General features: G+C 41.9%; 1 long non-coding RNA gene and 6 other non-coding genes across 7 annotated transcripts; all 7 read right to left on the minus strand.

Annotated features, from left to right (window-relative positions):
* Positions 1-1,629: 1,629 nt before the first annotated feature.
* Positions 1,630-1,722, minus strand: LOC148007519 (small nucleolar RNA SNORD116). The gene has a single exon (XR_015655608.1). It is a non-coding gene; the product is annotated as a small nucleolar RNA SNORD116 (small nucleolar RNA).
* A 253-nt stretch (positions 1,723-1,975) lies between these two features.
* LOC148007520 (uncharacterized) lies at positions 1,976-7,270 on the minus strand. Its single transcript, XR_015646415.1, has 3 exons — positions 7,124-7,270; positions 4,550-4,696; positions 1,976-2,122 (listed from the first exon to the last, which is right to left on the minus strand). It is a non-coding gene; the product is annotated as an uncharacterized LOC148007520 (long non-coding RNA).
* Positions 4,204-4,296, minus strand: LOC148007521 (small nucleolar RNA SNORD116). Its single transcript, XR_015655633.1, has one exon. It is a non-coding gene; the product is annotated as a small nucleolar RNA SNORD116 (small nucleolar RNA).
* Positions 6,778-6,870, minus strand: LOC148007522 (small nucleolar RNA SNORD116). The gene has a single exon (XR_015655582.1). It is a non-coding gene; the product is annotated as a small nucleolar RNA SNORD116 (small nucleolar RNA).
* Positions 7,271-9,346: 2,076 nt separating the features above from the next.
* LOC148007523 (small nucleolar RNA SNORD116) lies at positions 9,347-9,439 on the minus strand. Its single transcript, XR_015656675.1, has one exon. It is a non-coding gene; the product is annotated as a small nucleolar RNA SNORD116 (small nucleolar RNA).
* A 2,473-nt stretch (positions 9,440-11,912) lies between these two features.
* Positions 11,913-12,005, minus strand: LOC148007524 (small nucleolar RNA SNORD116). Its single transcript, XR_015655583.1, has one exon. It is a non-coding gene; the product is annotated as a small nucleolar RNA SNORD116 (small nucleolar RNA).
* Positions 12,006-14,480: 2,475 nt separating this feature from the next.
* LOC148007525 (small nucleolar RNA SNORD116) lies at positions 14,481-14,573 on the minus strand. Its single transcript, XR_015656676.1, has one exon. It is a non-coding gene; the product is annotated as a small nucleolar RNA SNORD116 (small nucleolar RNA).
* Between the last annotated feature and the right edge of the window lie 95 nt (positions 14,574-14,668).

The raw sequence follows: 14,668 nt of genomic DNA on the forward strand, positions 1-14,668 counted from the left end.
GAAACCACCAGAATCTTAATAGCTTTGGCCACAATCGGAGCACCCTCCATAATCATAACATACTACACCTATTAGTCCTACTCTGCCTTCGATGAGAACCGATTCAAATATCATATAAGATTCTCATCCACATTAGATGAATGGACTTCTTATGTACTCTTTCTCTATCTCGCTTCTTCACTTTCTCTCTGAAATTGACTAGCAGTGACTCTCCTAGCTTCTCAGTTTCTCATTCACATTCTCTCTATTTGGATTCCTTATTTCTGTCAATCAAGATATCTGCTTTAATATCAGACTGTCCTCTTTCACTTCCCCCCCTTTCCTCCCCCTCTCTCTCTCTTTCTGTCTCTTACTCTCTTCCTCTGTCTCACACATGCTTTGCCTCTTCAACAATTGTTCTTTCTCTCTGTCTCTGTCCATGCTCATATATCTCCTATTCAGGTTTTGACTGGTACTAAATTCCTGTGAGTGCTATTGCTGTGGTATGTGACATTGATCACCACAGAGAAAGTGTCTGTTCAAACCCTCTCAGGTCACCAAACACAAGCATAACCTGTAGTCACTAATATATATGTTTTTATCAACAACATGATCCTAAGCATACAGCTCACTTTCATAATCAAATGGAAACACAATTACTTGTTGATATTTGCTTGGAGAAAAGAACAATGTCTAAGATAACAGGACTACCATCAGCCCCAAAAGACATAGCCAAAATGCCATGTTAATCTTCAGAAGGCCACATCAAGATCATAAGGAAAGATAATCCCGCAGACACTCCATGCCTATCTTCTACGGCCATACCAAAATATAAAATTCTTAGAAGGAGTGTGTGTAAGAAACAAACTTGCATGATCTCATTCTTAGATCCTAGAATAGGTGGAGATGTATGTCCAGACCATTTTGGTACAGTCAATGCATAACAACTGCTGGCAAACTACCCGGATAGACTGACAAAAAATGTCCCAACAATAAAAATAGAAACTAGGATTAAAATGGGTGTTCTCCATACATCCATGAAGGTGGTATGAATCCTGGGACATTTGAAAGCATGTCCTTCTAGAATCCACCGACAAGAAGGCTACATGCCAACCTTTTAAATTCCAAGGCTCTCTTTCCAACCTAATTGCCATGGCTACAATCAGTCTTTCAAGAAAACAGAGCTTTGTTTTCACACAGGAAGAGTCCACATTCCCATAGTTCCTGAGAATTGCTACTGCCTCATTCCACATGTCGCCTGTAACCTTCCCGTTATGTATCTCTGTTTTATGAAACAGAAGGGTTATCATTCATGCGAAGGTTCAGACAGGGACAGAAACACATTTCCTGACATTCCAGTGTATATTGTTGCACTATGCTGCCCCCGCTAAACTTACATTTGCCTCACAACCTACTATACATTATTGTTGATGGAGTTGGTAGGGCTAACTTCCAAGATAATGACAATGATCTCCTCAACTGGAAAGCATGTTATCATTAGAGCAAAAGGTGAAGCCTTGATTTAGGCCATGATTTCTGGTGATTTAGGCAAGCAAAGAACATTCTGAAGGCTCTCTCAATGGATCCAAGTCTCGCAAGATGAATGGAGGCCATGTGAGTCCCTCAGTGACATTTGTGATCCCAGGTGCTGGACCTCAGTCACGATGATAGTGGCGGTATTGAGTTTTCACTCATTTTGTTCAGCTTTCCAAGGAATGTTTTATTGGAAATCATCATCGCTCCAAGCACACTGGTGTACCCCCTGACATGACACTTAGTACACTCAAAATAGATCAGGTTTGGTGAGGGAGCAGAATTCAAGACATTCACATCCTTTACCACGAACCAATGGGCCTATTCTCCAATCAAAGGAGTAGCCACAGGCAGTGAGCCTGAACCAGGTCCCAAAGGATCATGATTCAAGGTTGGGAACTCCTGCGAGCTCCATCAACACCTGAGCATTTTGAGTTCCTTTGGAAAGTCAAGTGTTTCTTACCTTTCACTTCAGGTATCCTCAGGCAAGAGAGCTTCAACTGATGACATCAGGGCAGGCGATGTTAGGCTTCTTCCAACTTCATCTGATGTTCCATACTCAGATCCTCTGCAAGCCGTCCTTGTCCGGTAGGAGACTGGGACTCTGTCCCTGAAAGTAAAGCAAATAGCACATTCCCCCACTTTATTGGATTCCTTGAAAATCATGGAGACTGTGATGCATTGTTGTTAGTTCTTAATTTATCGAACACTTGCGCTCTCTCAGCACTCCTTCCGTCCTCTAGAAATTTGCCCTCACAATCCATATCAGAGATATTTTTCGTCCAAGGAACTGTTTGGGGACATAATTTTCCCAATTCTATCACCGAATTCCTGGAGGTTACCATGCAACAAAGTTCTTAAGATGGGACGAAGCCAATATCTGATCCCGAAAACTACAGTAGTATGTACATCACTTGAGAACCATCCAAAGAAATTGGCACGAGGTACACAACAGAATGAGACCACTAACATGGCTTAATGGAAGTTGTCTACAAAAATAAGTAAATCTCAGTTCAGCCGGATAGAGAGAGAAAATCAGGCCTTACTCTTCCCATGGAAACCACCAGAATCTTAATAGCTTTGGCCATAATCGGAGCACCCTCCATAATCATAACATACTACACCTATTAGTCCTACTCTGCCTTCGATGAGAACCGATTCAAATATCATATAAGATTCTGATCCACATTAGATGAATGGACTTCTTATGTACTCCTTCTCTATCTCGCTTCTTCACTTTCTCTCTGAAATTGACTAGCAGTGACTCTCCTAGCTTCTCAGTTTCTCATTCACATTCTCTCTATTTGGTTTCCTTATTTCTGTCAATCAAGATATCTGCTTTAATATCACAGTGTCCTCTTTCACCTCCCACCCCCTCTCTTCCCCCCCCTCTCTCTCTCTTTCTGTCTCTTACTGTCTTCCTCTGTCTCACACATGCTTAGCCTCTTCAACAATTGTTCTTTCTCTCTGTCTCTGTCCATGCTCATATATCTCCTATTCAGGTTTTGACTGGTACTAAATTCCTGTGAGTGCTATGGCTGTGGTATCTGACATTGATCACAACAGAGAAAGTGTCTGTTCAAACCCTGTCAGGTCACCAAACACAAGCATAACCTGTAGTCACTGAGATATATGTTATTATCAACAGCATGATCCTAAGCATACAGCGCACTTTCATAATCAAATGAAAACACAATTACTTGTTGATATTTGCTTGGAGAAAAGAACAATGTCTAAGATAACAGGACTACCATCAGCCCTAAAACACATAGCCAAAATGCCAAGTTAATCTTCAGCAAGGCCACTTCAAGACCATAAGGAAAGATAATCCCGCAGACACTCCATGCCTATCTTCTTCGGCCATACCAAAATATAAAATTCCTAGAAGAACTGTGTGTAAGGAACAAACTTGCATGCTCACATTCTTAGATCCTAGAATAGGTGGAGATGTATGTCCAGACCATTTTGGTACAGTCAATCCATAAGAACTGCTGGCAAACTACCCGGATAGACTGACAAAAAATGTCCCAACAATAAAACTAGATACTAGGATTAAAATGGGTGTTCTCCATACATCCATGAAGGTGGTATGAATCCTGGGACATTTGAAAGCATGTCCTTCTAGAATCCACCGACAAGAAGGCTACATGCCAACCTTTTAAATTCCAAGGCTCTCTTTGCAAACTAATTGCCATGGCCACAATCAGTCTTTCAAGAAAACAGAGCTTTGTTTTCACACAGTAAGAGTCCACATTCCCATATTTCCTGAGAATTGCTACTGCCTCATTCCACATGTCGCCTGTAACGTTCCCGTTATGTATCACTGTTTTATGAAACAGAAGGGTTATCATTCATGCGAAGGTTCAGACAGGGACAGAAACTCATTTCCTGACATTCCAGTGTACAGTGTTGCACTATGCTGCCCCCGCTAAACTTACATTTGCCTCACAACCTACTATACATTATTGTTGATGGAGTTGGTAGGGCTAACTTCCAAGATAATGACAATGATCTCCTCAACTGGAAAGCATGTTATCATTAGAGCAAATGGTGAAGCCTTGATTTAGGCCATGATTTCTGGTGATTTAGGCAAGCAAAGAACATTCTGAAGGCTCTCTCACTGGATCCAAGTCTCGCAAGATGAATGGAGGCCATGTGAGTCCCTCAGTGACATTTGTGATCCCAGGTGCTGGACCTCAGTCACGATGATAGTGGCGGTATTGAGTTTTCACTCACTTTGTTCAGCTTTCCAAGGAATGTTTTATTGGAAATCATCATCGCTCCAAGCACACTGGTGTACCCCCTGACATGACACTTAGTACACTCAAAATAGATCAGGTTTGGTGAGGGAGCAGAATTCAAGACATTCACATCCTTTACCACGAACCAATGGGCCTATTCTCCAATCAAAGGAGTAGCCACAGGCAGTGAGCCTGAACCAGGTCCCAAAGGATCATGATTCAAGGTTGGGAACTCCTGCGAGCTCCATCAACACCTGAGCATTTTGAGTTCCTTTGGAAAGTCAAGTGTTTCTTACCTTTCACTTCAGGTATCCTCAGGCAAGAGAGCTTCAACTGATGACATCAGGGCAGGCGATGTTAGGCTTCTTCCAACTTCATCTGATGTTCCATACTCAGATCCTCTGCAAGCCATCCTTGTCCGGTAGGAGACTGGGACTCTGTCCCTGAAAGTAAAGCAAATAGCACATTCCCCCACTTTATTGGATTCCTTGAAAATCATGGAGACTGTGATGCATTGTTGTTAGTTCTTAATTTATCGAACACTTGCGCTCTCTCAGCACTCCTTCCGTCCTCTAGAAATTTGCCCTCACAATCCATATCAGAGATATTTTTCCTCCAAGGAACTCTTTGGGGACATAATTTTCCCAATTCTATCACCGAATTCCTGGAGGTTACCATGCAACAAAGTTCTTAAGATGGGACGAAGCCAATATCTGATCCCGAAAACTACAGTAGTATGTACATCACTTGAGAACCATCCAAAGAAATTGGCACGAGGTACACAACAGAATGAGACCACTAACATGGCTTAATGGAAGTTGTCTACAAAAATAAGTAAATCTCAGTTCAGCCGGATAGACAGAGAAAATCAGGCCTTACTCTTCCCATGGAAACCACCAGAATCTTAATAGCTTTGGCCATAATCGGAGCACCCTCCATAATCATAACATACTACACCTATTAGTCCTACTCTGCCTTCGATGAGAACCGATTCAAATATCATATAAGATTCTGATCCACATTAGATGAATGGACTTCTTATGTACTCCTTCTCTATCTCGCTTCTTCACTTTCTCTCTGAAATTGACTAGCAGTGACTCTCCTAGCTTCTCAGTTTCTCATTCACATTCTCTCTATTTGGTTTCCTTATTTCTGTCAATCAAGATATCTGCTTTAATATCACAGTGTCCTCTTTCACCTCCCACCCCTTCTCTTCCCCCCCCTCTCTCTCTCTTTCTGTCTCTTACTGTCTTCCTCTGTCTCACACATGCTTAGCCTCTTCAACAATTGTTCTTTCTCTCTGTCTCTGTCCATGCTCATATATCTCCTATTCAGGTTTTGACTGGTACTAAATTCCTGTGAGTGCTATGGCTGTGGTATCTGACATTGATCACAACAGAGAAAGTGTCTGTTCAAACCCTCTCAGGTCACCAAACACAAGCATAACCTGTAGTCACTGAGATATATGTTATTATCAACAGCATGATCCTAAGCATACAGCGCACTTTCATAATCAAATGAAAACACAATTACTTGTTGATATTTGCTTGGAGAAAAGAACAATGTCTAAGATAACAGGACTACCATCAGCCCTAAAACACATAGCCAAAATGCCAAGTTAATCTTCAGCAAGGCCACTTCAAGACCATAAGGAAAGATAATCCCGCAGACACTCCATGCCTATCTTCTACGGCCATACCAAAATATAAAATTCCTAGAAGAACTGTGTGTAAGGAACAAACTTGCATGCTCACATTCTTAGATCCTAGAATAGGTGGAGATGTATGTCCAGACCATTTTGGTACAGTCAATCCATAAGAACTGCTGGCAAACTACCCGGATAGACTGACAAAAAATGTCCCAACAATAAAACTAGATACTAGGATTAAAATGGGTGTTCTCCATACATCCATGAAGGTGGTATGAATCCTGGGACATTTGAAAGCATGTCCTTCTAGAATCCACCGACAAGAAGGCTACATGCCAACCTTTTAAATTCCAAGGCTCTCTTTGCAAACTAATTGCCATGGCCACAATCAGTCTTTCAAGAAAACAGAGCTTTGTTTTCACACAGTAAGAGTCCACATTCCCATATTTCCTGAGAATTGCTACTGCCTCATTCCACATGTCGCCTGTAACGTTCCCGTTATGTATCACTGTTTTATGAAACAGAAGGGTTATCATTCATGCGAAGGTTCAGACAGGGACAGAAACTCATTTCCTGACATTCCAGTGTACAGTGTTGCACTATGCCTCCCCCGCTAAACTTACATTTGCCTCACAACCTACTATACATTATTGTTGATGGAGTTGGTAGGGCTAACTTCCAAGATAATGACAATGATCTCCTCAACTGGAAAGCATGTTATCATTAGAGCAAATGGTGAAGCCTTGATTTAGGCCATGATTTCTGGTGATTTAGGCAAGCAAAGAACATTCTGAAGGCTCTCTCACTGGATCCAAGTCTCGCAAGATGAAGGGAGGCCATGTGAGTCCCTCAGTGACATTTGTGATCCCAGGTGCTGGACCTCTGTCACGATGATAGTGGCGGTATTGAGTTTTCACTCATTTTGTTCAGCTTTCCAAGGAATGTTATATTGGAAATCATCATCGATCCAAGCACGCTGGTGTAACCCCTGCCATGACACTTACTATACTCAAAATAGATCAGGTTTCGTGAGGGAAGAGAATTCAAGACATTCACATCCTTTACCACGAACCAATGGGCCTCTTCTCCAATCACAAGAGTAGCCACAGGCAGTGAGCCTGAACCAGGTCCCAAAGGATCATGATTCAAGGTTGGGAACTCCTGCGAGCTCCATCAACACCTGAGCATTTTGAGTTCCTTTGGAAAGTCAAGTGTTTCTTACCTTTCACTTCAGGTATCCTCAGGCAAGAGAGCTTCAACTGATGACATCAGGCCAGGCGATGTTAGGCTTCTTCCAACTTCATCTGATGTTCCATACTCAGATCCTCTGCAAGCCGTCCTTGTCCGGTATGAGACAGGGACTCTGTCCCTGAAAGTAAAGCAAATAGCACATTCCCCCACTTTATTGGATTCCTTGAAAATCATGGAGACTGTGATGCATTGTTGTTAGTTCTTAATTTATCGAACACTTGGGCTCTCTCAGCACTCCTTCCGTCCTCTAGAAATTTGCCCCCACAATCCATATCAGAGATATTTTTCCTCCAAGTAACTGTTTGGGGACATAATTTTCCCAATTCTATCACCGAATTCCTGGAGGTTACCATGCAACAAAGTTCTTAAGATGGGACGAAGCCAATATCTGATCCCGAAAACTACAGTAGTATGTACATCACTTGAGAACCATCCAAAGAAATTGGCACGAGGTACACAACAAATGAGACCACTAACATGGCTTAATGGAAGTTGTCTACAAAAATAAGTAAATCTCAGTTCAGCCGGATAGACAGAGAAAATCAGGCCTTACTCTTCCCATGGAAACCACCAGAATCTTAATAGCTTTGGCCACAATCGGAGCACCCTCCATAATCATAACTTACTACACCTATTAGTCCTACTCTGCCTTCGCTGAGAACCGATTCAAATATCATACTATATTCTCATCCACATTAGAGGAATGGACTTCTTATGTACTCTTTCTCTATCTCGCTTCTTCACTTTCTCTCTGAAATTGACTAGCAGTGACTCTCCTAGCTTCTCAGTTTCTCACTCACATTCTCTCTATTTGGTTTCCTTATTTCTGTCAATCAAGATATCTGCTTTATATCACAGTGTCCTCTTTCACTTCCCACCCCCTCTCTTCCCCCCCCCTCTCTCTCTTTCTGTCTCTTACTGTCTTCCTCTGTCTCACACATGCTTAGCCTCTTCAACAATTGTTCTTTCTCTCTGTCTCTGTCCATGCTCATATATCTCCTCTTCAGGTTTTGACTGGTACTAAATTCCTGTGAGTGCTATTGCTGTGGTATCTGACATTGATCACCACAGAGAAAGTGTCTGTTCAAACCCTCTCAGGTCAACAAAAACAAGCATAACCTCTTGTCACTGAGATATATTTATTATCAACAGCATGATCCTAAGCATACAGCTCACTTTCATAATCAAATGGAAACACAATTTCTTGTTGATATTTGCTTGGAGAAAAGAACAATGTCTAAGATAACAGGACTACCATCAGCCCCAAAACACATAGCCAAAATGCCAAGTTAATCTTCAGCAAGGCCACATCAAGACCATAAGGAAAGATAATCCCGCAGACACTTCATGCCTATCTTCTACGGCCATACCAAAATATAAAATTCCTAGAAGGAGTATGTGTAAGAAACAAACTAGCATGATCACATTCTTAGATCCTAGAATAGGTGGAGATGTATGTCCAGACCATTTTGGTACAGTCAATCCATAACAACTGCTGGCAAACTACCCGGATAGACTGACAAAAAATGTCCCAACAATAAAAATAGATACTAGGATTAAAATGGGTGTTCTCCATACATCCATGAAGGTGGTATGAATCCTGGGACATTTGAAAGCATGTCCTTCTAGAATCCACCGACAAGAAGGCTACATGCCAACCTTTTAAATTCCAAGGCTCTCTTTCCAAACTAATTGCCATGGCCACAATCAGTCTTTCAAGAAAACAGAGCTTTGTTTTCACACAGGAAGAGTCCACATTCCCATAGTTCCTGAGAATTGCTACTGCCTCATTCCACATGTCGCCTGTAACCTTCCCGTTATGTATCTCTGTTTTATGAAACAGAAGGGTTATCATTCATGCGAAGGTTCAGACAGGGACAGAAACACATTTCCTGACATCCAGTGTACAGGGTTGCACTATGCTGCCCGCGCTAAACTTACATTTGCATCACAACCTACTATACATTATTGTTGATGGAGTTGGTAGGGCTAACTTCCAAGATAATGACAATGATATCCTCAACTGGAAAGCATGTTATCCCTAGAGCAAAAGGTGAAGCCTTGATTTAGGCCATGATTTCTGGTGATTTAGGCAAGCAAAGAACATTCTGAAGGCTCTCTCAATGGATCCAAGTCTCGCAAGATGAATGGAGGCCATGTGAGTCCCTCAGTGACATTTGTGATCCCAGGTGCTGGACCTCAGTCACGATGATAGTGGCGGTATTGAGTTTTCACTCATTTTGTTCAGCTTTCCAAGGAATGTTTTATTGGAAATCATCATCGATCCAAGCACGCTGGTGTACACCCTGCAATGACACTTAGTACACTCAAAATAGATCAGGTTTGGTGAGGGAGCAGAATTCAAGACATTCACATCCTTTACCACGAACCAATGGGCCTATTCTCCAATCACAGGAGTAGCCACAGGCAGTGAGCCTGAACCAGGTCCCAAAGGATCATGTTTCAAGGTTGGGAACTCCTGCGAGCTCCATCAACACCTGAGCATTTTGAGTTCCTTTGGAAAGTCAAGTGTTTCTTACCTTTCACTTCAGGTATCCTCAGGCAAGAGAGCTTCAACTGATGACATCAGGGCAGGCGATGTTAGGCTTCTTCCAACTTCATCTGATGTTCCATACTCAGTTCCTCTGCAAGCCGTCCTTGTCCGGTATGAGACAGGGACTCTGTCCCTGATAGTAAAGCAAATAGCACATTCCCCCACTTTATTGGATTCCTTGAAAATCATGGAGACTGTGATGCATTGTTATTAGTTCTTAATTTATCGAACACTTGGGCTCTCTCAGCACTCCTTCCGTCCTCTAGAAATTTGCCCTCACAATCCATATCAGAGATATTTTTCCTCCAAGGAACTGTTTGGGGACATAATTTTCCCAATTCTACCACCGAATTCCTGGAGGTTACCATGCAACAAAGTTCTTAAGATGGGACGAAGCCAATATCTGATCCCGAAAACTACAGTAGTATGTACATAACTTGAGAAACATCCAAAGAAATTGGCACGAGGTACACAACAGAATGAGACCACTAACATGGCTTAATGGAAGTTGTCTACAAAAATAAGTAAATCTCAGTTCAGCCGGATAGACAGAGAAAATCAGGCCTTACTCTTCCCTGGAAACCACCAGAATCTTAATAGCTTTGGTCACAATCGGAGCACCCTCCATAATCATAACATACTACACCTATTAGTCCTACTCTGCCTTCGATGAGAACCGATTCAAATATCATATAAGATTCTCATCCACATTAGATGAATGGACTTCTTATGTACTCTTTCTCTATCTCGCTTCTTCACTTTCTCTCTGAAATTGACTAGCAGTGACTCTCCTAGCTTCTCAGTTTCTCATTCACATTCTCTCTATTTGGATTCCTTATTTCTGTCAATCAAGATATCTGCTTTAATATCAGACTGTCCTCTTTCACTTCCCCCCCTTTCCTCCCCCTCTCTCTCTCTTTCTGTCTCTTACTCTCTTCCTCTGTCTCACACATGCTTTGCCTCTTCAACAATTGTTCTTTCTCTCTGTCTCTGTCCATGCTCATATATCTCCTATTCAGGTTTTGACTGGTACTAAATTCCTGTGAGTGCTATTGCTGTGGTATGTGACATTGATCACCACAGAGAAAGTGTCTGTTCAAACCCTCTCAGGTCACCAAACACAAGCATAACCTGTAGTCACTAATATATATGTTTTTATCAACAGCATGATCCTAAGCATACAGCTCACTTTCATAATCAAATGGAAACACAATTACTTGTTGATATTTGCTTGGAGAAAAGAACAATGTCTAAGATAACAGGACTACCATCAGCCCCAAAACACATAGTCAAAATGCCAAGTTAATCTTCAGCAAGGCCACATCAAGACCATAAGGAAATATAATCCCGCAGACACTCCATGCCTATCTTCTACGGCCATACCAAATCTAAAATTCCTAGAAGGAGTATGTGTAAGAAACAAACTTGCATGCTCACATTCTTAGATCCTAGAATAGGTGGAGATGTATGTCCAGACCATTTTGGTACAGTCAATCCATAAGAACTGCTGGCAATCTATCCGGATAGACTGACAAAAAATGTCCCAACAATAAAAATAGAAACTAGGATTAAAATGGGTGTTCTCCATACATCCATGAAGGTGGTATGAATCCTGGGACATTTCAAAGCATGTCCTTCTAGAATCCACCGACAAGAAGGATACATGCCAACCTTTTAAATTCCAATGCTCTCTTTCCAACATAAATGCCATGTCCACAATCAGTCTTTCAAGAAAACAGAGCTTTGTTTTCACACAGGAAGAGTCCACATTCCCATAGTTCCTGAGAATTGCTACTGCCTCATTCCACATGTCACCTGTAACCTTCCCGTTATGTATCTCTGTTTTATGAAACAGAAGGGTTATCATTCATGCGAAGGTTCAGACAGGGACAGAAACACATTTCCTGACATCCAGTGTACAGGGTTGCACTATGCTGCCCCCGCTAAACTTACATTTGCCTCACAAACTACTATACATTATTGTTGATGGAGTTGGTAGGGCTAACTTCCAAGATAATGACAATGATCTCCTCAACTGGAAAGCATGTTATCATTAGAGCAAATGGTGAAGCCTTGATTTAGGCCATGATTTCTGGTGATTTAGGCAAGCAAAGAACATTCTGAAGGCTCTCTCACTGGATCCAAGTCTCGCAAGATGAAGGGAGGCCATGTGAGTCCCACAGTGACATTTGTGATCCCAGGTGCTGGACCTCTGTCACGATGATAGTGGCGGTATTGAGTTTTCACTCATTTTGTTCAGCTTTCCAAGGAATGTTATATTGGAAATCATCATCGATCCAAGCACGCTGGTGTAACCCCTGCCATGACACTTACTATACTCAAAATAGATCAGGTTTGGTGAGGGAACAGAATTCAAGACATTCACATCCTTTACCACGAACCAATGGGCCTCTTCTCCAATCACAAGAGTAGCCACAGGCAGTGAGCCTGAACCAGGTCCCAAAGGATCATGATTCAAGGTTGGGAACTCCTGCGAGCTCCATCAACACCTGAGCATTTTGAGTTCCTTTGGAAAGTCAAGTGTTTCTTACCTTTCACTTCAGATATCCTCAGGCAAGAGAGCTTCAACTGATGACATCAGGGCAGGCGATGTTAGGCTTCTTCCAACTTCATCTGATGTTCCATACTCAGATCCTCTGCAAGCCGTCCTTGTCCGGTATGAGACAGGGACTCTGTCCCTGAAAGTAAAGCAAATAGCACATTCCCCCACTTTATTGGATTCCTTGAAAATCATGGAGACTGTGATGCATTGTTGTTAGTTCTTAATTTATCGAACACTTGGGCTCTGTCAGCACTCCTTCCGTCCTCTAGAAATTTGCCCCCACAATCCATATCAGAGATATTTTTCCTCCAAGGAACTGTTTGGGGACATAATTTTCCCAATTCTATCACCGAATTCCTGGAGGTTACCATGCAACAAAGTTCTTAAGATGGGACGAAGCCAATATCTGATCCCGAAAACTACAGTAGTATGTACATCACTTGAGAACCATCCAAAGAAATTGGCACGAGGTACACAACAAATGAGACCACTAACATGGCTTAATGGAAGTTGTCTACAAAAATAAGTAAATCTCAGTTCAGCCGGATAGACAGAGAAAATCAGGCCTTACTCTTCCCATGGAAACCACCAGAATCTTAATAGCTTTGGCCACAATCGGAGCACCCTCCATAATCATAACTTACTACACCTATTAGTCCTACTCTGCCTTCGCTGAGAACCGATTCAAATATCATATTATATTCTCATCCACATTAGAGGAATGGACTTCTTATGTACTCTTTCTCTATCTCGCTTCTTCACTTTCTCTCTGAAATTGACTAGCAGTGACTCTCCTAGCTTCTCAGTTTCTCACTCACATTCTCTCTATTTGGTTTCCTTATTTCTGTCAATCAAGATATCTGCTTTATATCACAGTGTCCTCTTTCACTTCCCACCCCCTCTCTTCCCCCCCCTCTCTCTCTTTCTGTCTCTTACTGTCTTCCTCTGTCTCACACATGCTTAGCCTCTTCAACAATTGTTCTTTCTCTCTGTCTCTGTCCATGCTCATATATCTCCTCTTCAGGTTTTGACTGGTACTAAATTCCTGTGAGTGCTATTGCTGTGGTATCTGACATTGATCACCACAGAGAAAGTGTCTGTTCAAACCCTCTCAGGTCAACAAAAACAAGCATAACCTCTTGTCACTGAGATATATTTATTATCAACAGCATGATCCTAAGCATACAGCTCACTTTCATAATCAAATGGAAACACAATTTCTTGTTGATATTTGCTTGGAGAAAAGAACAATGTCTAAGATAACAGGACTACCATCAGCCCCAAAACACATAGCCAAAATGCCAAGTTAATCTTCAGCAAGGCCACATCAAGACCATAAGGAAAGATAATCCCGCAGACACTTCATGCCTATCTTCTACGGCCATACCAAAATATAAAATTCCTAGAAGGAGTATGTGTAAGAAACAAACTAGCATGATCACATTCTTAGATCCTAGAATAGGTGGAGATGTATGTCCAGACCATTTTGGTACAGTCAATCCATAACAACTGCTGGCAAACTACCCGGATAGACTGACAAAAAATGTCCCAACAATAAAAATAGATACTAGGATTAAAATGGGTGTTCTCCATACATCCATGAAGGTGGTATGAATCCTGGGACATTTGAAAGCATGTCCTTCTAGAATCCACCGACAAGAAGGCTACATGCCAACCTTTTAAATTCCAAGGCTCTCTTTCCAAACTAATTGCCATGGCCACAATCAGTCTTTCAAGAAAACAGAGCTTTGTTTTCACACAGGAAGAGTCCACATTCCCATAGTTCCTGAGAATTGCTACTGCCTCATTCCACATGTCGCCTGTAACCTTCCCGTTATGTATCTCTGTTTTATGAAACAGAAGGGTTATCATTCATGCGAAGGTTCAGACAGGGACAGAAACACATTTCCTGACATCCAGTGTACAGGGTTGCACTATGCTGCCCGCGCTAAACTTACATTTGCATCACAACCTACTATACATTATTGTTGATGGAGTTGGTAGGGCTAACTTCCAAGATAATGACAATGATATCCTCAACTGGAAAGCATGTTATCCCTAGAGCAAAAGGTGAAGCCTTGATTTAGGCCATGATTTCTGGTGATTTAGGCAAGCAAAGAACATTCTGAAGGCTCTCTCAATGGATCCAAGTCTCGCAAGATGAATGGAGGCCATGTGAGTCCCTCAGTGACATTTGTGATCCCAGGTGCTGGACCTCAGTCACGATGATAGTGGCGGTATTGAGTTTTCACTCATTTTGTTCAGCTTTCCAAGGAATGTTTTATTGGAAATCATCATCGATCCAAGCACGCTGGTGTACACCCTGCAATGACACTTAGTACACTCAAAATAGATCAGGTTTGGTGAGGGAGCAGAATTCAAGACATTCACATCCTTTA

The sequence above is a fragment of the Rattus norvegicus genome, chromosome 1 (assembly GCF_021556685.1).
Source record: "Rattus norvegicus strain SHRSP/BbbUtx chromosome 1, alternate assembly SHRSP_T2T, whole genome shotgun sequence".
In the NCBI taxonomy this organism is placed as follows: Eukaryota; Metazoa; Chordata; class Mammalia; order Rodentia; family Muridae; genus Rattus; species Rattus norvegicus.